This window comes from Taudactylus pleione, unplaced genomic scaffold (assembly GCF_031769625.1).
Source record: "Taudactylus pleione unplaced genomic scaffold, aTauple2 ptg000442l, whole genome shotgun sequence".
Classification (NCBI taxonomy): Eukaryota; Metazoa; Chordata; class Amphibia; order Anura; family Myobatrachidae; genus Taudactylus; species Taudactylus pleione.
In genome coordinates this window covers 2,554,751-2,580,175 of record NW_028284844.1, presented here as the reverse complement: position 1 = coordinate 2,580,175, position 25,425 = coordinate 2,554,751, and the positions used below count along the sequence as shown (strand labels likewise).

Sequence of the window (25,425 nt, the reverse complement as noted above, 5' to 3'; positions counted from 1 at the left end):
GTATTCGTAGACAAACAGATTCGGCATATAGGAGACAGTAGCATGAATAGTGAGTAAAGATCATAGGTAAATCCCAAAATCATCAGGCAATGAAGCTGCTGAAGTTAAATAATCCAGTGCTTACTGTGACCGATTAGGGACATGTGACGCTCATTTACGGATACGCAAAGCCACACAAACTCTATGGTGCAAGGTCCTGACAGACTTGGATCCCAACATTATTCAACTTTCTCAAGAGATGTCCTCTGTAAAACCCGTTCCTAGTTTTGGTAGGAATTCTTGAACCAATCTTGGAGCACGGAAATTTTCTTCAGGTTCCTGAGTTCTGTAACCTTGGCTGTTATTCACCAAGTGTAACAAGGTACTGTAACTCATTTTGGAGACATTCTTGAATCACAGATTCTTTCTACCACCTACTCATCTTCCTCGCCCAACTCTCACAATCCTTAATGGATCAGATACAGGATTTCAGCAATCAGGGAACATATTCTCCCAGAAAGGTTGCAAAAGAGCCAGGCGAAAAACTGGATGCATCTTTATAATCAAGGAGCTTTAAATTGGTCACTGGGTTTATCTGCACTGAGATTTCAAAGGGCCCAAAATATGAATTGACCCAATTCTGAAGAGGGAATTTTTGGTCTTATGTTCCCTGTAGACAACCAAACCTTATTTCCCACATGGTAATCCAAGAGATTTCTGCGGTATTTATTGTATGCCTGAGCTTTTTGCAGCCTAGTATTAGGCAGTACATATGTTACACCACCGGCCGCATGGGATTCTGTAGAGGAGATGCCGGCAGTCGGCATAGCAACCGCCGCCATCATAAACGCATACCCTTTTATGTCTATCAGGGACATCTGCTGTAGGTAAAATGTCTATCTGGTAATTCTGCAGATTTAATCTTCATTTATTTATATATATATATATATATATATATATATATATATATATATATAGCACCACTGCTGTATTATGCAGAGGTGTACAGATAATATTTAATGATTCACATTATTCCCCATTGCAGTTTACAGTCTCTAATCTCTGGCAAAACCTCTCAACAACTTTGACGTAAATTGAGCACCTTGATCAGACACCACTTAGGGGCCTATTCATGATGTTAATTATTGGGGTCCGATAATTAACATTCTAACTCGCCGCGGCTGCAGGAGCAATTCATCATTGCACCGGCATGGTGACAGCTGATGCTAAATAAGCTGTCCCGGCAAGCGGCTTCACTGCTCCTTTTCGGAGCAGTGAATCTTTTCTTTCTTTCGGAGCAGTGACGAGAGTGCGCACGTGTGACCGACAGGAGCAGAAGGAGCCTGACAGAAAAGACCCCTCTTCGCATCCCGGACCTCCTTCCCGTAGGGAAGGAGCAGGTTGGGAGCCCGAAGCATTCGCCATCTGAAGATGGCGAATGCTCCCGCACTCAATATTTTCGGAGCTTGATGAATTCTGTTCCCATACTAGTGTATGGGGACAGCGGACCATTCCGCAAAAGGAAGGTAAGTAGGAGATAAGGAGATATCTGTGAGACTGTGGGGCCTATTCATCATACCTAAAATATCGAGGTAATAAGGTTTAGAACTCGAAACAGACAAATCTCAGGTGCACAACTCCAAATTATTAATAATATATATAAATGCAATAAAATTTTGCAATCAATAGAGGTTTTTAACATAATCATGGCCAAGGTTATGGGCCTACCCAGCATATCCAGGTAACCTCTTTCGGGTAGGTCCCTAACATACTAGGGTTCAAATCCAGAGCGCAGGACCCCCCAAAACTCTTCCAGGCAAGCTGCCCCAGGGCACCACCATAGTAAGAAAATTGCAGTGTAAAGAGATAGTTAGGAGCAGCCAAAGCTGCATATAAAGAATGAAAATAAAAAAGTCTTGGTCACCATGGAGAGAAAACACTTCTTGGATAATCAAACCGGCCAACTGTTTAGCAGTAGGTAGATTGCTTGGAACAATGAAGGGATTCATTTTAGTAAGACCATCAGCACCCACTAGAATGGCAGGTACAGTACTTTCCTTGAAATTGGGATGTTCAACAAAAACAAAAAATCCAGGGAGATGGATCCCAAGATGGCAAAGAAATAAGTCTGGGCTGAAACAAATGTTTTGAAAAACCCGCCAGAAGAAGCCCAAAAACATTGCTCCAAGCCTAATCAGCATAGAATTTCATTGTGGGGGACATAAAGAGCCGGATTATGGGGGGGGGGGGCAAAGGGAAGTAACCCTGGGCCCCCCTCTCACAAGGGGCCCCCCTATACCTGTAGAAAGCTTTGTGGTCGGGTCCAGCACTGCTGCCGCTCTGTGTTGAGCGGTACTCTATGCCCTGTATGCAGTAGACTATGCAGTGTGCACTGCAGTAAGGAAGCCTCTTTCTCCTCTGAGGCCTCCCGGCTGAGACTCCGGCCCTAAGCCTCTGTTAAGCCCCGCCCCTTTCTCCCCACTCTACCCTGTGTTTAGCCTTCTCCTCCCCTAGTCTCCACCCACCACCCAGTCCTCTTCTCTCCCTCGAGTCCCCTGTCTGTGTAGGGCAGCCTGTCTCTCTCCTCCTCCGAGCTCTGCAGTGACAGTCTGCTGAGACCAGGACACCAGGTCCTGCTGAGGTAAGTACAGTGGATGAGAAGGTGTATGTTAATACAGTGGGGTGCATTAATGTTATCTGTGTGGGTACTGTTAATGGGATGGGGGGTGTATTAATATTATGCCTTCCCGGGAGGTCGGGAGCGGCCCCCGATTTTTGAGAGGCTCCCGACCAAATCGGGAGGGTAGGCAAGTATGACCTTATGGTTGCTCAGAATGTCTGCGGCGGTGCCAGTGAAACTGCATCCGACACCAACACGCCCATCGCCATTTAAGTCCCCGCCCAGGAACACCTATTGAAATTGCATAGATCTCCGTGCAATTCCAATATGCGTCCCCCGTCGGTAACCATAGCTGCACCCACCTCGGAATCAGGCTCACTATGTGGGGTGAGGGGTATAGTAATACCATCTGGGAGCATATATGGCACAACATACCCACACACACACACATTATATGGTAACAAAATTCATATTATAAAGGGAGAGAGTGAGAGAGAGATAATTCATCTGCCTACCTCTGTAATAGGGCTCCATGTCTGATGTGCCCCAGGCCCCCCATAGCCTTAATCCGACCCTGGGGACATACTGTTGGAATTATGCGGCAGTAGTGCAGCGGGCGGGTGGCCTCTGGGAGACTGGCCCACTCTCCCGGGCATCCGGGAGAGCCACCTGAGAATCAAGAGCCTCCTGGGCATTCCGGGAGAATAGGCAAGTCTGCCCCTGGCGTTAATCAAAATTTAACTACTGTATTAGATGTATTAAGCCTTGGAGAGAGAGAAAATGGAGCAGTTGCCCATAGCAACCAGCTTCTAACTACCAATTCAAAATATGTGATAGGTAAATGACAGAGGGGCCTATTCATCAACACTAGAATAACGTTTTTAAGGACATTTTCCTTAAATAACATTATTTTGGTATTCATGTAGCCACTTAGCACAGGAGATATCACAGATATCTCCTTGCTAAGTTCCCCTGTGTTAATTTCCACACTCCCCATACATTAGTACATTAGTACATTAGTATGGGGATGTGGAAATTGTGGTATTCATCAAATTCCGAAAATTATCAATTTTCGGAATTTGATGCAGTTACTATTCGCCACTGTGAGGTGGCGAATAGCAGAATCGACTTACCTGTATCCGCGTGTGCAGGTCCCCCGATGAGTCCCTCCGGCGCTCTGCTCCGTCCTCAGGCTCCGGAGGCTGGTCTGTCATGTGTGCTCCCCAGCAGAGCACAAGAAAGTTTAGACAAAAAAAAAAAGTTTGTTTCTTTTCTAATCTGTCATGTGGTCTGCTGGGGAGCACATGACAGACCAGCAGGACGGAGCCGGAGGCTGCTGCGCGGACAGGTAAGTCGGGAGGGGGGGGGGTGGAAAGGTGAGCGGAGGGGGGTGGGGGGGATACGAAACTTGCCGCATCTGTAGGCAGTGCTGCGCATGCACTGGTTTTACAGATGTAACAGCGCATGCGCAGCACCGTTTCCAGATGCGATAAGATAGTGTAGGCAGGAAAAGTATCTATTTCCCGAAAAGCTGTCATCGCAAAAATGACAGCTTCTCGGAATAGATACTTATGGAGAGGTGGAATGATGAATTCCACCTATAATTAGCTAGAACTCCATGTGAGTTCTAAAGCTAATTATCTCCAGAGAATTTTTAGGTTTAATGAATAGGCCCCAGAAGCTGAATTGTTGCTTTGGGCAACTGCTCCACGCCTTGATACATCTCCCCCTTTATGCTTTAAATCATCAAAAGTGGAAAAAACGCCTATAAAACACTTTTAAAAAAGGGAAGTCACCATAGCATTTTATTCATTAAAACAGAATACAGTGGCCTTAACTTAATTGAGCAAACATGAACGATCTTGGTTCTGTGTGCATTAAATATACTTGACCTTAACTTCTCATCCCACTTTTATATTTTGGCCAAAGCTTATTTGTTTTCCAATACAATCAAATAAGAGGTTAAAAAAAATATATATATAAAAATATACTATTTTTAATTCCCATTACCAGTTAGAAGGAAATGGGATGAATGAGAGGCCAGATAAACATTATCAGCTTTCCTCATCCTAAAAATGATCTTGGCCCCTCGATACCCTTTATAACAACACAGCACTGTTTATTATTCTACTGACTTTAAGGAAAGAGACACATTTTAGGATAATGTTGACATTGACTTGAAATGTCTGCGTAGGAAAGGATGTGTGGGGCCATTCGTAGAGGAGGTTGCTTTTTAGGATTCTTGGTATATTGGGTTCATTAGTCATTGATGATTATTTATAGAGGTCTCCGAATAAAAAATAATAAAAAAAATTAGCGTTCATGTGATAATGACCCCTAAGAAAGAGGAACAAAAGCAGGGATCACAATATTGGCCCACCATCCATATGCAAAACATGAGTGCTAGAATTGCATCAAGTGTAGAATGTATAATTATTTCTCTTGGGTATAGTAAAATATGAATAATTTATTTCCTTAACAATTACGCTGGTACAAATGATGCTGTGTGAGGTGTTTTTATTTCAGTATTTGGAGCGGTATTATATAAGCTCTTATATGGGTTCGAATAGGTTATGCTTAGAACTTAAAGCTGCAATCCCATTAAAAATTATGTCTATTTTTTTTTTTTAATAAATCAATTGCGTTACCCGTTAGGATACACATTAGTTAATGTTGTTCAATTTTCCTCAGTAGTTTTCTTCATGAAGCATGGTTATAACCTACACTGGTAAGTGTCATGTGACACTGATTACCATGGCAACCACAGTCACATGACATGAAGTAATGAGCAGGCTTTGGAACTCTCTCCTTCTAGCCTCCTCGTTCTGTTATCATGTGACCACTGAGGAGTTCCTGACGGACTATGATTTAGAGATCAGGTTCCTCCTAAAAGGAGTTTCAGAGTTAAAACCAAGTGCTTCCAGCTAAGAGACCATTTTGCATTGGCAGTAGTATTAACCAGCAGTAGCAGTGGCTCCTACCCTCTTGGATGGTAGGAGAGAGGGATACTGTCCAGGCAATGGGTCTGGCAGGCACCTGGCACATTCAAAAATGGCGTCGCCGCACGGGGCTTAACCCCTTCAGTGCTGCGGCGGCCGTCAGTCACATGGGGAACAGCGGAGGGGTACCGTCATGAGGACTGGGGACCCGGCCACAGCTTTGCATAGCCTGTTTTATTTATATTATTTCTAAAGCAGCACAAGAGTTCCATAGCACCGTACAAAAGGGATGGCACATACGGCAACATTACACAGATGACCACAAAAAGTGACCAGTCATAGGCAAGTTCAGGAATATACATCATTAAAGGAGAAGGCCCTGCTTGCAACAGTTTACAATCTATAGGGACTACGGGTGGACACTAAAGGCATCTTCCACTCTATCACTGCTTGCTGAGATTATATACAGTATATACCAAAGTAGCAACTTTAGTGACAAGACAAACAGTATAGTGATGCTAAAAGAGAGTGGCAACATAAATCAGAATGTCATCCAAATCTACCTGAGAATTCATGAAGGACGTCATTGGTTAAATCCCGAAAACCTCAGGGGCACTGCCCAACCAAAAAGGGGATAGCATAATACTTGTATGGTCCTTAAAGGTTTCCTTCCATTCATCTGCCTCATGCAAGCAAATTAAATTTAGATAAAAAAATAATTAAATTAATCCTTTCGACCGGTCATAAAGCTGAGACATTAGAAGTAGAAGATGCTTGTTGTTTTTTTTTTTTAATAATGACGTTATTCAGATAACTACAGTCAATGCAAGGGCCCACCTTACCATCTTTTTTGGTGACAAATAAATTACCTGGCTCCAAGTAGATGGCCTGACAAACCCCTTTTGAAGATTTTCAAAAATATTCAGGAACACCAAGAGAATATAATCTAGCCTTGAAATATTCAAAGACTGGAGCAAGGTCAATAGCACAATCATACGGTCGGACTCGTTGTGGTGGAAACACCTCTGCGGCTTGCTTTCACAATACAGCTACAAAATCTTGGAACTGAGTGGGCACAAATTTGATAGATGCAAAGGCCAACCAATTGGACTGTAAAAAACAAGCAGTAGGTCGTCAGGGACTGAAGGTCGACAGGGTCAGAAGGTCGACAGGGTCTGAAAGTCAACACTCATATGGTCGACATGCAAAGGGTCGACACATGGTTTGTTTTGTTTTTTAGCCCTAATCTTTACCATAACACCCTAACCCTCCTCTTGGTGCATAACCCTAACCTTCCCTCCTGGGACCTAACCCTAACCGTCGGGGTAAGTACCTAACCCTAACCGTCGGGGTAAGAACCTATCCCTAACCGTCAGAATAAGTGCCTAACCCCGACACTAACCCTACAAAAAAAAAGTCTAGACCATTTGACTATATTAGTGTCGACCTACTGCCTGTCGACCTTGTTACTAGTCGACCCGTTGGAGTAAGTCCCTAACCATCCGAGTAAGTGCCTAACCCTAACCCTGACTCTAACCCTAAAACAAACAAGAAAAAAAGTGTTGACCATTTGACTATATGAGTGTCGACCTACTGCCTGTCGACCTTCATACCTGACGACCTTGTTACCAGTCGACCTTTAGTGTGTCGACATTCTGACCCTGTCAACCTTCAGTCCCTGTCAACCTTCATACCTGTTGGCCTTGTTACCAGTTGACCTTTAGTGTGTCGACCTTTCGTGCATTGACCTTCTGACCCTGTCAGCCTTCTGTACCTGTCGACCTACTGCCTGTTGACCTTCTGTACCTGTCGACCTATTGCCTGTCAACCTTCTGTACCTGTCGTCCTGGTTACCAGTCGACCTTTAGTGTGTCGACCTTCAGACCCTGTCGACATTTAGTCCCTGTCTATCTACTGTCTGTCTATCTTCCATTGTCTACCCAAAAATTGTCAATCTAGACAATGTAGACCTAATGATCCACACCCTCTGGTAATTAACTCATACAACAGGCAATACTTCTGAAGGTTGGAGCCCTACAGTAAGGGTAACCCGAGTTGTACGCTCTTGAATGTTTCTCCCTTAGAATAGAGGGCCATCAAATCCACAAATGAGGTTTGGAATGTCAAATAGTATTATGGGACTTCCCTTCTTCTGAGCCAAAGATAACTCTAGGAAATCACACGCAGTACCACTGTCAATAAAAGTAGAGATATTGAAAGAATCAGGGGTCTACTCATGATGTGAATTATTGGGTCCGAACGGTTGGGAACCACTGACCAAGAGAACCACTGACCCCAATTATCTTCCCTCTTAACATGTGAGCAGCTTATTCTGATACAAATCAATCTTATTATTACATTGTCTGGTTTTCTCTTCTGAAGTAACTCGACAGAAACCCCACTTGCTTGTATTCTATGGTCTTCTCTTGCTAAACCATCTATCAGTCTTAATGAAGAAGTTCATTGATGATTCCAACTAATTGGGTAGCACATATTGGACCGGATTCAGAGATGTACGTTCATCCGAGGATGAACGCTTATCTCAGATGGTTAGGGGTCTGAGCAGGACCCGTGCAGAACGGGTCTTGTGATCTCAATAACAGATGCCCCAAGCCACATTACTGACATGCTGCGACATTTGGGGGGGGGGGGGGCAGAGCAAGACCGTGCCTGGTCACCGTTCCCGGGAATGGGGGCGTGTCGCCTCAGATTTCCGGGAGGGACGAGGCCAGGCTCTGTGTTGGCGGACACAGATTCCTGGCCTCCTGTGTGACCAGGCACCAGCCAGGCTGCAGGAAGCTTCAGCTCCCGTAGCCCGACCTAAGGAGCAACTATCACAACCATTGGTTGCGATGGTGATCCAAGCCTGAGACGACGGTCGCAGTGCTGGGAACGCAAATACAGGAAGAAGGTGTCTGGCACCTCGATCTGTATTTGCATTGGAGATATACAGATTTGCACAGCCGCTTGTGTGCAGCTCTGCACATCTGTCCATACCTAATCAGGTCCATTATACTAAGGCATCTTTGCCTAGTTCTGAGAGGCCCAATATGAATGGGCTACTGAGGGCAAGATCAATACATACTGTACACAGTCTGATGGCAAGCAACGGAAATCCATACAAACACCTTGGGGCCTATTCATCATCACTTAATTTTTACAAAAGCTGGTGAAAATTAACATTTTCACTTGCAATTGTAAAAATTAAGTTATCGGGCCATTCACCAAGAAGGTGAAACAGGAGATATCACAGATATACACCCCATACACTAGTATCACAGATATCTCCTGCTTACCTTCCTCTGGCGAATGGCCCGCTGTCCCCATACACTAGTATCACAGATATCTCCTGCTTACCTTCCTCTCCTGGAATGGCCCGCTGTCCCAATACACTAGTATCACAGATATCTCCTGCTTACCTTCCTCTCCCGGAATGTCCCGCTGTCCCCATACACTAATATCACAGATATCTTCTGCTTATCTTCCTCTCCTGGAATGGCCCGCTGTCCCCATACACTAGTATCACAGATATCTCCTGCTTACCTTCCTCTGGCGGAATGGCCCGCTGTCCCCATACACTAGTATCACAGATATCTCCTGCTTACTTTCCTCTCCCGGAATGGCCCACTGTCCCCATACTCTAGTATCACAGATATATCCTGCTTACCTTCCTCTGGCGGAATGGCCCGCTGTCCTCATACACTAGTATCACAGATATCTTCTGCTTACCTTCCTCTCCCGGAATGACCCACTGTCCCCATACACTAGTATCACAGATATCTCCTGCTTACCTTCCTCTCCCGGAATGGCCCGCTGTCCCCATACACTAGTATCATAGATATCTCCTTCTTACCTTCCTCTCCCATTGTAGCATGCTGTCCTATGGGAAAGAGTCCCGGGTCACGAATAGGTATCCTTTCGGATCCATCCGCTCCTGTCTGGCTCCTTCCGACGTGGCTCTGTGCACTATTTTCACTGTTCCGAACTGAGCAGTGAAAGTGTTTGGGGAGACAGCAGATTTTCGTCAAGAAGAAACATTAATTATCGGAGCCCAATAATTAACATGTTGAATAGACCCCCTTGTCTTAAAAACACGCAAAAGTCTGCTGACAGGAGTAAAAGGCTATTTTGAACCTAATTAAATGCCCAATCAGAGGATCCCAAAGTAGATAAATTATTATTCCAACACGTTGTTCTGAACCAGGACATTGTAATCTAAATGCAAATTATAATTTACATCTGTATAATTTTCAAAACATAATTCTGCTGACAGAAAATGGCCAGGAAGGATTAGGTTCAAGAGGATCGTGAGAGGACTCTTCTTATACAGAAAGTCTATTATAAAGGTCTTGCACTGTTAATGCTTGAAGTGGATTAGCCAAAACTTGAGCTGGTGATGGTGAACGAGTCCCAGTGGGAGTACATCAATTATTTTGGCTGGTGATAATATCATAAAAACTACACACACTAGATAAGTTTCTATGGGGCCTATTCATCATCAAAGGCCGTATGCCTCCGATGATGAAGTTTTGAACTTGCTGCGAGGCATACTTAAGTATCCAACTCGCAGCAGGGGAAACGTGACGCCGGAGCAATTCATCATTGTTCCGGTGAGGAGACAGCTGCTCTGAAAAGCAGTTGTCCCCGTGGTTAGTATCACAGCTACAGAAGTAGCTGCATTACTTACCTGCTCCCCGTCATCCCGTCTACACATGCATGACATCAGGTCACGTATGCGCAAAGCCGCCGGGGAGGTAGCGAGGAGGCGGCGGAGGGATCCGCTTGGCTCCCTCTTCGCATCCCCGGAACTCCTTCCCATAGGACGGAGTGGGGATCCGAGAACAATCACAGTCTGAAGATGGCGCCTGTTCTTGGAAGCAAACTCCGAAAATGTTCAGTTTTCGGAGTTTGCTGAATATCAGGGGGTACTATCGGACCCCTGATGATGAATAGCCTGGTGACCTAAATATGCTTCCGATAAATGGCCCGGTAACCATGTTTCCGCATGGTTACCGGGCCATTTATCATATGATGAATAGGCCCCTATAACTCTTCCTGATGAGGCCTTCACAGATAGTAGCCTCTCTTCCCTTTGAGTTATGTGCTCAACGGTACTTGACTGTCTCAAGAGCTTAAGCTTGTGGTAATAATCACCTACCTTTGTGTTGTTTCTGAGTATGGTAGGAGACTAAAATTAAGGATGTACCTCATCTGATTGCTTCGTGCCCAGGTGCCAGATGAAGATATTGCAGGTACACTTTAGAATGGCAACCAGAGGGAAAAGTCCAGACCGCAAGTAAATAGATTTGGAATACACAGGCAGAGGTCAGTTCAGGAGGTAATCAACAGAAGAGTTTGTGTACACAACAGAGGCCGGTCCAGACGGCGATCAAATATAGCTGGAGTAGATAAGCATTCATAACAAAAAGTAGCCCACAGAGACTAGGACAGGATAATTAGAGACAGACGTTCTGACCGGTGATCGTCTCCCACTGCAGCTGCCATTTAAAGCTACAGGGGACCAATCAGGATGCAGAATGAGACAAGGCCCTGAAGGAAACTGCGTAAACATCACTACGTCCAGCATGTGCAGACGCATACCGCCGCGTGCTTCTGTGCCCACCTATGAAACAGGAGCAATATATTTGCAATTTAAATGGACAGTTTGAACAGCGGCACTAGTGTCCACAGATTCCTTTCCTCTGTGTGTTACAAATAAGTCGATTTCCACATGAATATACAGAAAGTCATAAGGGATGGGATTTGTATCCTCATATTTATTTACTTGGCAGCCTAAAGTGGTACTTGTAAAACCAACATTTTTCTGATCTAAATTAGTTTTTCAAATATGTTTAATGATGGCCACGCGATTCAGAATAGCAAAAAATGTCCATCGTAGAGATGTATCTACAAGACCATCTTGCGGGATTCTATTGACAATCTTACATCAGTCCTCACCTTCCACCATCCATTATTTAAAAAAAATGTAGAATATGGCAGCTTTTTCCTAAAACTCTTCCCAGGGTTCTCCTACCCACAATCTGTAAGACGTTTTGTTAATACCCTATACAGGTGTCGCCATTAACATTCTCATACACATTTCACTCTTTGAGAATCGCCTCACTTTCACTTATGTTGCCCCAAATCTGAGCTCCTTTATCCTCAGTCTCTCCGTTTCCCTTCCCACACATCCAGGGTCAGACTGGAACACAGGGGTACAGGAAAAATCCCCAGTGGGCCCCACCCCCTCCTCTAGGGGGTCGGGTTCTAGCCTGTGCATATTACATTATACTGCAATCCCAGGATTATGGTATATTCACTACAATGCATAGTTATCAATCTGGTACATTACCACAAAGCATTCTCTAATGATAAGCCAAGCCCCTGTGGTGGATGGCCACACCCCCTCTGGTGGCTGGCCACACTACTCTAGCATGGCCTCCAGTCCGACACTGCACCCACCTCCAGAGGTATATTAAAGTTATTAAAGTTCAGGTTTTTAGAAGTGGAGATGTTGCCCATAGCAACCAATAAGATTCTAGCTAGTATCTTCCAGAAGGTGATAGATATAGTTAAGTAGAATCTCCACTTCTAAAAACCCGCACTTTAGTAAATATACTGAATAACTGAATGACATGCTTGGAATGTCTTAGCTCGCTGTTAGCTCCATATTTTATTGATTGTATTCTCAGTGGTTTGCATCACGGTTTATTCATGATAAACACTCGTATTCCTGCTGCTGTTCTGGTTACTTTATTGGTCATGGATTGTTTCTTCAAAACAGAAAATAAGGATTTATTTAAAATACTGTAAGTGAATAAAATAAAATGTGTTTCCCTACTTGTTCAATGCCACAAAAGCTTTGATCACCGAGATCTGAAGAACCATTTAATACTTGGTTGCTGCCAAACACATCCAGAATAGATCGTTAACTATTAAGCAAGCAAAGAATATCCAAAATTTGTACCACTTTGGCTGTCACAGTGTGAATCCGAAGTCTAAGAAACTTATATTGTCTTAGTCGGGAAATGTGCACGAAAACTTTGCAGGTGGTAGACTTGTGTGTGTGGCGCTTTTTTCCCCATTGTCTCTCAATTAAGATGGTTTATTTTTACCTCCATTTTCTTCACATTGTGCAAGACTATCACATTACTCTGCCAACTGCCAGTGGCATTAATTGGCAGCAATATAAAAGAATATAAAGTGGTAACTACAAGCATAGGTGCCAGCTCTGTGGGTGCTTGAACACACCCAAAAATATAGAAAAACACTTCTCAGTCATATGGGGGAGCACCCCCAATCATTCTAAAAAGTTGACTCTGGAAAGTGATTAGCTGTTGGCATTCATTCATTAAACTGTGGAGCCTTATAATGTTGTACAGGGCTATAACAGTCCACTGCTGTTTTATACTTGTTTAGCACTTCGCCCTTTGCCTTCTCTATGATTTAATTATTATTGATGGCTATGCTGAAACAATGCCCCCTATGGCTCATTAACTAAGAAAAACATTAAAAAAAAATTTAGCCACTGTAATTAAATGGGCGTCCAATGTACCAATTCAGTTGTTTTTGGGAGCCCATTAATTATCGCTCTTGTTGCGCCCAATTAAATTTGATTTAGCCTCGTAAAACAACTAAACCCGTTAGGGCTCCCAAACAATGGACTTATCGCACATTTCTGCTCACCACCTGAGGAGGAAATGCTGGCGCCGATGGTTATAGCACCTGAACGGAGCAACAACTGAATTGTTCCGTTGGATACCCGTCAATGACTGCCGTCGGTGCAAATATTTGAATTCCTGCAAGAAACTTTATGTGATTTAACATTTAAATATATTGGGGTGAATGTAATACTGTAGTTCCCGATTTCTCAAAAGTGGCAACATTGGATGAACTTGCTACAGGATTTAAAGTGGCGATTTTTTTAAAGGCATGGTTTGCACTTAAATACTTAACTGGCTACTATGTTTTCTGAAAACTGCTCAGAAATTTTTTCTTTTTTTTTTCTTTCTATGATTGAGTTAGGACAACAACATCTATATATATATATATTTATTTTTTTTTGAAACACATTACATTAATATTAGTCATCGATATACCTGACCATCATGACTTTGCATTTTCCCGACGGCTGCTCCTCTGAGGAATACACCCAATCAGTAGTGATCAGCAGCACGGCAGGCACTGGGGGGAGGGTGCAGGGATGCAGAGGGGAGGGTGAGGTCCCTTTGCCATTGGCGGCTGCTGAAGCTTTATCTTCCGGCAGCCGTCCAGTGTGCATTTCTGACTGGTCACATTGTTTGCAACCATGGCAGGTAATGCTCAGCCTGGCGCAGTTGCAATAAATCAGTCAATCACTGCTTTACATCCTGTCGCAAAACCGGATAAATATTTGCCACACTAAGGGGCCCATTTATTATCCTATATTTGCAGCTATGTCCCCGAAAACACCCATTTTCGGGGGTCAACCACAAATATTTAGTATGCCCCAGATGTATTAAGGAGGGACCACAGCAGGTATCAGAGATACCCTCCATTCCTGCAGGCAGCCACATCCCCCTAGGTTTCTATGGGGGATGAGATGCTGCCAGATTTACCAATAACTGGAATGTGATGCATTCCCGATATTGGGGCCCCCACAGCTGACACCATCTGAAGATGGCTTTAGCCACTGAAACTGATGGGCTACACACCGCATAATTAGCCGGAACCCTCCCTCGCCAATGGGCGCCACACATGTGAAGGCAGCAGGCTGCGCATGCACAACAGCTCCGACAGTTCTCCGGCGCATTGTAGGGACGGGCTCCTTTCGGAGCTTCGTGTCCCTGCATGTGCCGGATAATACATCCCGGTGGTGCTATAATCACATCTTGCAATGCAATCATGGGTGGTACTGACATGCCTAGATCGCATGGCAAGTATGATTGTTAATAAATGGGGGCCGAAGGGGTAGATTTTTTTAAGGCAAAAGTGGTCAATGCCGCTTATTGTTGGTGGCTTTGACAGGGCCGAAACTAGGATATCTGTCACCTGGTGCAAGGCAGCAATTTTGCGCCCCCTCCCTTCCTGTACCTGAAGTTTGTCCTTGCTCCTCCATAAGGCAGTGCACTACTCAGACATCCCTGGTATAGTGACATACACTATTCCTCACACCATAATGCCCATTACATATTATGCCACACACTGTAATGCCTATTACCAAAGTGCCACTTCCATATTTGCCTGACACCATTTTATACCCCATAGTAAGGCTTCTGATTACTTTAAAATTTACCTGCTCATTGTCAGGGGTTACATGCTCGTTGCCATGGGGTTACATGCTCGTTGCCATGGGGCTACATGCTCGTTGCCAGGGGGTTTATGCTCGTTGCCAGGGGGTTTATGCTCGTTGCCAGGGGGGTTTATGCTCAATGCCAGGGGGGTTTATGCTCGTTGCCAGAGGATTTCACGGGAGAATATGCAGCTTTTAGCATCTTCTCCTGGCAGCGCCAGCGTTCCCGATGCCGGGAACACTGTGTGCATTGCGCTGGCCTAACAGCATCTGTCTCCTCCTAGGCGGCGCCCATTTTTGGATGGCCGTTTTCAGCAGAGTCCATGCAGATGGATAGTCTGCACGGAATTTGCTGAAGACGGCCAACCAAAAATGGCTGCCGCCAAGGAAACAGACAGACACTAGAGGGCCAGTAAGGACCTCTACCATTTGTCTCCTCTTTGGCGGCGCCATTTTTGGATGGCCGTTTTCTGAGTCTGCATCCCCCAAGCCACTTAGAGTCAGCTTTTTTCACCCCCTGCAATCCGGCACCCGGTGCACCTCTAGCCCCCCCCCCTAGTTGCGGCCCTGGCTTTGAGCATAAGTTTTAGAACCAGGTTTGTTTAGCATTTATTCCTAACGCCTTTTTAAAACTATTGGTAAATATACCCCTCGGTCTCCCAGACTTCAGTAACATTGTTCCAACAAAGTAAAAGGGAAAAAAAACCCAGCATAACACAATAAACTAGCAGTACTGTATATGTGTTGGCTGCCAAGTTATATAGCAGGTGGGGAATGAGAGCTGAGACTAATTATCATTTCAAGCTTGTTTGATACATCGCAGCTGCAGTCTACAGCAAACAAGTACATGGGTTAGAAAAAAAATAAGCAAACTCGATATATACTTCATAGCATCTTGAAAATAATCTTAACAACTGGGGATATCTATCTATCTATCTATCTATCTATATATCTATCCATCCATCTCTTGTTAAAGGGTAATATTGACCCGTAGCCAAGAGCAAGCAATACATTACATAGGTCATCACAGCATAGCATTGAGTACAAATTATAGACAGAGGAGCAATTTCCATTTAAATCAATAGTTAATTTTTCTGAGTTTGCAGTAAAACAAAGAGATTTATCAGATTTATCAGTGTTACATGGCATAAAACCGCCACAGATAAAGATATGGACTTGTCTATTTGCAGGGTACTACCAGAATTGAATCCACATCCTCCAAACTGGTTGGTGTCTCTGAGCTGCGTTTAACCGCTTTTCGCCATAAAAACGATAAAGAATAAAGACATCATGTTCCTCTGGCTTTTACTACATTCATGTGACAGATAGCGTGGACCGCATCATGATAGTGTTACTAACACTTTGAGTGCCAGAGATATTTGCAACTCACTCGATCATCCCAGTCACCCAAAGGTTAAAGAAAATTTCCTCTGGTGTTCTAGCAAGCAGCTAAAAAAATGTCTCTGTGGTTTTATAAATATGTAGAAAAGACCAAGCAAAAATTTTATATATATATATATATATATATATATATATATATATATATATATATATATATATATATAATAACAGCATAGACAAAAGAATGGAAAACAAAATCCAATTTTAGGAACACAGAATGAAAATAAAAAATACACAAAATCGTAGACCGCAGCCCAAATGGTAAAGCAGAGCCTGCGAGCTGCATTGGAAAACAATACAAGCACTCTTTACATGGTATAACAAAGTTCTCTCTTTGTTAAGGACACAACAGTACACACCCACCTCTTGAAGAGCAAACTTCCATTCCTGGATGTTAAATATCTGCATTGGCTAATTAACTCCCTTATGTTCCAAGTAATCTGGCTGCAAAGCCAGAGGGGGGTCGGTAGAGTATTAGACGGAGTCTCTCATTATAAATATTTGGGATTAACTATTTATTAAATTTTTCTATTCTTCTTCCAGATCCAGGTTTGGCAAAGCACCACCGAGGACCCTCGTACAATCAGATGTTTCCTATTAGGGGCCCATATAAAGGGTCTTTATATTCAGTCATTTCCATCAAGCCACTGAACTAAACAACCTCACTTTCTCCTTCGACAGTGGAAATCATTCTATGGGTGAGAACATTTGATTTCTGGCTCTGGGAAAACACGTACAATTATTCTGCCAATACAAAGATGTGACGTTCTTTCCTATTTTCAGAGTGAATTCATTGTTTTCAATAGGTGGGAAAGCCATATAGGAATTTACTAGGAATAGGGGTGGGTGGGTGACAGCAGTGAACGGTTTATCTGCAAGGAAACAGCTGGGTAGTCTACCCTGATAGTCCATAGAAGGCACAGGAACAGTCACAGCTAGCCTCACAATCTCCTACTCTCATTCTCCTCTGTCATGGGAAAGAATAAAACAGAGAAGAACGTGTGAGCGGATCGCATTGCCTTACCTTGGGAATGTGTGGCCGCCTGGTTGCTGCAGGTTTGCAGACTGTATATGTAGCTCTGTGTGTAAGTGACTAGGAGTGGGATGTCCCTACATTCTTACTTGATCAGCCAGATGCTGACAACGTCTTTCTTAAGGAGTATGAAAAATCTGCCTTCTGCGAAACTTACCCAGTGTGTTCTGACTGCACTGTCCTTCCTTAAAACAGAAAAGCTTTATCTCCCAAACCTCCTGGAAAGGAAACTATACAATGCAATTCTTAAAAGAGTAAAGACTGTGGCTCCCACTCATAATTGTAAAATATGATTCTTAATTTTGTTCTCTTTGATGTAAGACAGATTAAATAGCGCTTTGGCAGTGTAATGCTGTAATGCAACAAGGAAAACACTAGGAACATGTTATCTAACCAGGCCACTATTCCTCCATTGTTTAAATATCCCCCACTGCTTAAAATACCTGTATCAGATACCCCTATGAACAGTGGCGTAAATAGGGCAGGGCCGCCGGGGCTCGTGCCCCGGGCACTGTGGGACCGGCGGCGCAGGGGGGGGGGGGGGAATGCCCACCGGCCACAGTAAAGGCCCACCCTAGTCAGCCAGTGTAGTGCAGACCACAGTGAGTGCAGTCCGCACTGCACAGTTACACACACATCGCCGCCGGCACTGCGGCGATGTGTGCGTTTCAGCAGCCAATGAGAGTCAGACAGACTCTCATTGGCTGCTGCGCCCACTGCCAGAGCTTCCGGCTCCTGCAGTGGGTAAAGGGAGAGACGTCATGACACATAGATGTGCTTTATACTGTGGTGTCTGTGTCGTTGTGCCGCTGCTCTGTCGCTTAGTAACCAGTCAGCTCACTGCAACCTTTGGAAAATAATGTTGAAAACAATATTATAAGCTGTGAGGTGGTCTAAACTGACTGGAAATTAATGTTATTGAGGTTAATAATACTCTAGGAAGAAAATAAAAGACCAGTTTATGTGATTTTAGCTTTTTTGTAAATTTTTGTAAAAAAATCCAAATCCAAAGCCAGTCACCGCAGTTTGGCAAATCCAAATCCAAAGCCGGACGACGAATTAGAACCAGATCCAAATCCGGCAAAAATGCTCCGGCGCACATCCCTAATAATAATTGAGACACACACGCAGAGACGCAACAACGGACAACTGCGAGTGAATACTTACTTACGATCCTTGCTGAATCAGGCCCTTGGTCTGACACAGAGAGAAAGAGCTAGTACAGCAGTAGTAAGTATGACCCAAGGAGCTACTACTCCACCTGAAAATTCTCAGTACAAAGTATTTCACTTGTAGTTCATTAAGCCTAAGGAGATGGGTATACCTGGCAATCAGGTGCCCCCAACTGCCGTGGATTTAAAACCCAATAACCAAATATTCCATGGGATATGTATGCTGCGCCCTTCCAACTGAGGGCCTGATTCAGAGTCGGACGCTCTGACCAGAGCGCTCGCTCTGAATCAGGGCCATCCTACCTGAAAATGGAGCGGCCTCATGGACGCTCGCATAGCTGTGGGTTACCACCCACAGCTTATGCGAGCGTCCATGATGATGGTCGTGATGGTCAAGACCATCGCGACCATCGGGCTTGCGACGAGACCCTCCGGTAGGGTCTCACTGCCGCAAGCCCTGTAGTGATGTCAGTGGGGCCGGACTCAGACGGTAGGCGTTCCCATGGGAACGCCTCCGTCTGGCAGCCACGCCCCCGGCACGCCCACCACAGGGGGCGTGCTGTCAGTCACTGTCGACAGCACGCCCCCTTTGGTGCGAGACCCCGAGCGACGTATTCCTCATCGCTCGCTGGGTCTCGCGCATGCACACGACGGAGATCCCTCCGTCGTGCGCATTCGGCCAACATCGACAATGTTATAAGCCATTCCGTGGGCCGGGAACTCGTCAAAGATTGCTGCACACGCGAGGTCCCCCAGCAAGTCCATCATCTGTACCATCTCATCTTATTTCAAGGACAACCAATGAGTACCCCTTAACTGCTTACAAGGAGGAACCAACTGGATACCATGCATCATCATAACCTTATTTCAAACGTCACATATATTTTGTCTATCCATCTGCCACCTGATATACTGTCCCAGCAGTGGCGTAACTAGGGCAGGGCGAGTGGGGTTCGTGCCCTGGGCGCCGTTGGACCGGCGGCGCTAGGCTTCCACCGCCGGTCCTGTGCTGCACGCCTGAGCCCGTTCCCTCCCCCTGAGCGCTTGCCCAATAGCGCCAGGAGGCGGGCTCAGGCTGTGCATAACACACGCATCGCCGCCAGCGCTGGCGGCGATGCGTGTGTTAAACAGCAGCCAATGAGAGTCAGATAGACTCTCATTGACTGCTGCAGCACCCACTGCAAGAGCCGGACTTCCGTCCGGCTCCTGCAGTGGGTAATGGGACTGATGTCATGACGTCATGACGTCAGTCCCATAGTGCTGAGCGCGCCAGCCCGGGCGGACTGGAGGGCGGGAGCGGCATCGCGGACAGGAGCAGCGTGGAATCAGGTAAGTATATTTTTATATATATTTATTTTTAAACCTATATGCACAACGGGGGAGGGGTGCCATTGGGAGGACCTCTACTGGGGGGGGGCTACTCTACTGGGGACTACTACGTGGGGGGGGGGACTACCACTGGGGGCATTCTAAAAGGGGCCTAGTATTACTAGAGGCACTGCACTCGGGGGACCACTAATGGGGCAATAATAGGAAGGGCCACTACAGGGACCACTGGATAGGGGGGGGGTCACTACTGGGAGCCTGCATCAGGGGGACCACTACTGGGGGCACTGCATGGGAGGGGGGGACACTACTGCTGGGGGCACTATATAAGGGGCTTACTGCTAGGGGCACTGCGGGGACCACTACAGGGGGCACTAGATAGGGGGATCACTACAGGGTGCCTGCATAAGGGGACCACTACTGGGAAAACTGCATGGGGGGGACTACTGCTGGGGGCACTATCTAAAAGGGCACTGCATAAGGGGATACCGCTACTGGGCGCACTGCATTGTGGGGACTGCTACTGGGGGCACTGCATAAGGGGGAACACTACGTGGGGCACTGCATTTGGGGGGGCCACTACTGGGGGTACTGAGTAGGGGGAACTAATTGGGGGCTGTATAAGAGGGACCACTACTGGGGATACTGTATAAGGGGCACTACTATGGGCCTGCATGAGAGGGACCACAACTGCATACTGGGGGTACTACTGGGGTTAAGGTGCATATGGATAGGAATGTTCAGTTTGAAAATAAAGGGGTGTGTCATGTTGCCACGCCCCATTTTTAAGTGACCACGCCCATTTTTTTGCCGCGCGCGCCTTCGACGCGCGCACATGGGGGGGGGCTCCTTTTTCAAATTTGCCCTGGGCTCCAAATACCCTAGTTATGCCACTGTGTCCCAGTGACAATTATAACAAGGGTCTAACAAGGAACCCTCACCAGGATCACATCCTGACGATGCCATCCAATTTATCTCTACCATCCAACGGTGCACGCAAGGCGGGGGGCCTCTGCTCACCAAGGAGGAACAGCCAAGTTCCCAAGATGGGGACAGCGACTTGGAGCTCCAAGTCATCCGAGTGCTGTCTGTGGCATGTACAACATCCTGCCTACCTAGGATTCTGGTGATCTAGATTTGTTGATAATTTGCAGTAAGACCTGCTGCCAGGGAAAGATGGGCGCTAGATGTGCTTTGACGTTACGGACATTTACGCAGGTAAGCGACGTTGTACGCAGATGAGAAGGCAGCGGTTTTGTGTCCTTATACTCGGGTAGTCTTTGGAACTATTATATTTTCGCAGTTGCATTCTGTGTGAAATCGCCGCTGCGATCGCATTATTGTCCATCTCTGAATCAGACGCACTGTATGTACACACTTGCATGATATCGGCCCGATTTGGGCAAATCAGAAAAACAAATCGGGCATATCGTGCAGTGTGTATGCCCGATTGCGCACTCCCGCAGGTCACATGCTATATCCTGTGATTGCCTATGCTGCACGACCAATCACACGATATCACATGTAGGGCCATGTTTAAAAGAAGGAAGAGTGATTGTTCCGTCATTAATTAAATCTTCCTAGTGTGTACCGGCAATCCTGCATGGATTGGGGCGAAGGGTAATCACCCTGACCAACAGCAAGATTGCCGGTCGTTCTAGTGTGTACCCACCCTTAGAGTGTAAGCTCTGTGAAGTAATTACTTTTACAGCCCTCCCTTGCCATTTAAAGTGCTGTTCTTTCCTGGGTCACCTCCTACCTACCTAGATGGTTGATCCTAGTTCCCCCGGATGTGATGTCGAGTGAGGGCAGAAGTGCGGTTCCATGCCCTGACAGTGCTGCAATTTTGTCTCAACTGTAGTATTCGGCCACCAATAGTAGAAATTTCTACCCACGCGGGCTTCCTTCACTCGCCACGCTTCTGGCCCGGTGGCGAGCGAATGTCCACATACATAGTAACTGATGACGTCAAGGTCCTGTAGCTGAAGAGGATCTAGCCGCAAACCTCCCTCGATATTCCATCAGCGTCACTTTGTCCCCAAGTGTCATCCCATTGTTATATAAGGGGCAACCTGCAATTTAGCTTATACTGTTTCACCTGCAGTGAGCGACCTTTCAACAACACGAACAAGGGACAAGTTTCCAACTCATTCACTTTATGCATACTGATTGATGTGCTACAGGGGATGTGAGACGAACGTGTGGTCTGATTAAAGACATATGACTATGAGGGCAACCTAGAAAATGCAGATGGGAGGATGAGGAACTAAGCCTTAAAATAGCAATGTTTCAACTGAAGTTCACTGTCTTTAACAAACGGTTGTCAATAAACAGTGATTATAAATAATGTATCTAAAATACCACAGAGGAAACACAAGGCATGTTTAATATGTGCACAAACACATAGCTACAGTACATAACACATAGCTGTATAACACATAGCAACATAACACATGCAGTAGCTGTATAACACAAACTGTACATTTCAATGTGTGATTGATGCCAGATAAAAATTAAAGGGTATCGGTCATCTGCACACACTGCAGACAGTCATGTTGTTACTGAACCGTTATTCATGAGAATGCAAACTATTCATTTACTAGGAATTGCTTCAGAATTGACTAGGAACCAGGGACGCAACGTTTGACACAAACAGATATCCTGGCATTGCCTACAGGCTTCAAAAACAGACAACTGGGCCCACACTTGCCTATCCCCTCACGACTACCATGCAGTTGCTAGTGTACAAAGCAGAGCCCGTTCAGGTGGCAGCTAATCAAACATGTAGCCAATAGTGTTGGCTAGTGTGCAAAGCGTCAGAGTTATATAACACAATAGTGGCAGTTATACAATGCAGAGTCCATTATAGTGGCAGTTATACAGTACAGTACCGCTGCGGTGGCCATTTTTTGCCATCGTTTGCACATGCGCAGTACAGGGAAAATGGTTGCCGCGACCTGTGCATACACGATAGACTCTTGGCACACTCTAGCGACTAGTCAATAACTCCGGCGCTGGCCGCGCACACCTCAGTGCGCTGCCGGCCGCCGGGCGGAGAGTAGAGGGCCGGTGTCGGAGACTGCACACGGGCCCCCTCCTCTCTAGAAACGCCCCTGGTTGGGTCATTGCAGACCTAGCTTTGGTGTGAACGGCGCCAACTAGGGAATCTCCTGGGTTGGTACCAGCTAAATTCTGGGTCTGATCCGGAATTTAGGTATAAAAACGGTATAAAGATGGGCATCCACTATACAATTTTATGCCAGATATCTGTCCAATCTGGCTGGTTGGAATGAAAACCTGGTAATGTATGGGAGCAAATGACAATCGTCCATTTGCTCACAAACACTGGAGAACAGACAAAAATGGTCGTTCAGACAAATTGGTTAAAACACACAAATGTAACCAATTTGAACTATTTTTTTGTCCTTTTTCAGTGTTTAAAACCATATGATCGACTGTCATTTGCTCCCATACATTACCAGGTTCTCATTCCAACCAGCCAGATTGGACATGTATCTGACAGATAATTGTATAGTGTATGCCCAACTTTAGAGACATTGCACTGATAGTAATAGTACCGATTACTAAGGGCTCTATTTACTACAATCCGCATATTGAATGCGGATTGTAGTGTGATATTACCGAGTGAATTCGCATTGCAAATTCAGGCAATATCACAGGGATTTACTATAAATCCCTTGCAGGGACAGAGCTTGCGATAAAGCTCTGTCCCTGCGGATCCCATCTGCACTCTAGTCGCGGTATTTTCTGAAAAAATACCGCAACTAAGAGCCCGCACATGCGCCGACCCACCGTCGCTGCTACCCCCCACCGACGCTAAGCCCCGCCCCGGCACTAAGCCCCACCCCCGTTAGAGCAGAGTGGGAGCCCGGTAACCGGGGGAGACCCTGGATAACGCCACCTCCAGGTGGCGTTATTATCACAGTGCTTCCCCCGGTATTTTTTTACAATTTATTTTTAGTAACTATGGTCGGATCACATTTCCCATTACCGTTATGGGAAATGCGATCTGCTTTACTAAAAATAAGTGATAATTAGGGGTTGGAGTAGAATTTTACTAATTCTACTCCAATTGCCCTGTAATAACTACAGGTGAAACTAAAATAATGTGAAAAGGGTGTGAAAACACCCCTTTTCACTTTATTTTAGTAAAAATAATGTTAATAAATAGAGCCCTAAGAGACATCCCACTGATAGTAATAGTACTGATTACTTATGCTGGGCATACACGGCCAGATAAAATGCCTGTCAGACCGACAGACATTTTATCTGGCTGGCTACCAGCCGCAGATGTCGCCGGCATACACTGAGATTTCTCTCACAGTGTATCAGCCCGACATCCGCGCTCTGCCCCCCGGGGGAGGAGACATTTCCCTGTTCCTTCCATAGGAAATGTCTGTCTGTCGGCCACGGCTGGGCATACACAGCCCGATGCGGCCGACAGTTTACCGGTAAACATCGCATCGGACGGGCATGCTGGACAATCCGGCATGCCCGACCGAGCAATATTTAACCCTCAGTCGCCCCCCCACACGCTGCAATTATCGGGGCGATCTGCAAATATCGGGCGGATCGCCCAGATAATTGTAGCGTGTATGGCCAGCTTTAGAGACATCCCACTGATAGTAATAGTACTGATTACTAAGAGACATCCCACTGATAGTAATAGTACTGATTACTAAGAGACATCCCACTGATAGTAATAGTACTGATTACCTCCCGTAAATGGTCCGTCAATCAGCGCGTACAGTCGCTGTAAGCGACTACGGTAATGTACTCTGACGCATTTTACTGATAATCGCTCAACTCTGTAAACATTGGAACAACGTACTACTCTGAAAATCAGACCCATACTACATATCATGTGTATACTATATTTGTGACATATGCTATACATAGCACTCATTACCGGACCCATCCAGGCAGAGAAATAAGATACCACTTTCTTAGTGGATGAACCTCAGACATATCTCTTATGCTGGCCATACACCTTGAGATTAAACTCCCCATCAGACAGACAGACCAATTATCGGACATTGCCATACACTGTCAGATAACTGGTCTATCTGTCCGATGGTGACTGTCAGCAATTATTGCTTCTTCCGGGCATGCTGAAAGGTTTCTCATGCCCAACAAACTGATAATTGCAGACGATTATTGGCTGATTGGACAGATGGTGTGGTGTAAGAGAAAGACAAGTCACATGTATTAGGTCGACAATGTATAGGTCAACACCAAATGGTCAACAGACAATAGGTGCACAGGGTTTTAGCCTAATCCTAACTATCCCCCTGGTGCCTAACACTAACCCAACCCTCACCCAAGTGTCTAAACCTAACATTAGCCTAACCCTAGTGCCTAACCCAACCCTCACCCAAGTGCCTAAACCTAACATTAGCCTAACCCTAGTGCCTAACCCAACCCTCACCCAAGTGTCTAAACCTAACATTAGCCTAACCCTAGTGCCTAACCCAACCCTCACCCAAGTGTCTAAACCTAACATTAACCTAACATTAGCCTAACCCTAGTGCCTAACCCAACCCTCACCCAAGTGTCTAAACCTAACATTAGCCTAACCCTAGTGCCTAACCCAACCCTCACCCAAGTGCCTAAACCTAACATTAGCCTAACCCTAGTGCCTAACCCAACCATCACCCAAGTGT

At 45.5% G+C, this 25,425-nt stretch overlaps 1 protein-coding gene across 3 annotated transcripts in view; it reads right to left on the bottom strand.

Annotated features, from left to right (window-relative positions):
* The window catches only part of KANK4 (KN motif and ankyrin repeat domains 4), a 184,591-nt gene that overhangs the window by 134,288 nt on the left and 24,878 nt on the right, over window positions 1–25,425 (bottom strand). The window contains exon 1 of one of the 3 annotated variants that reach the window (XM_088447861.1): window positions 17,235–17,288. The exons of 1 other annotated variant lie outside the window; for it this stretch is intronic. The gene's annotated coding sequence lies outside the window, so the exon portion shown is untranslated. Of the gene's footprint in view, window positions 1–16,573; window positions 16,794–17,234; window positions 17,289–25,425 lie in introns of those variants that run through there. One more of the 3 variants, XM_088447863.1, reaches the window with a different exon arrangement.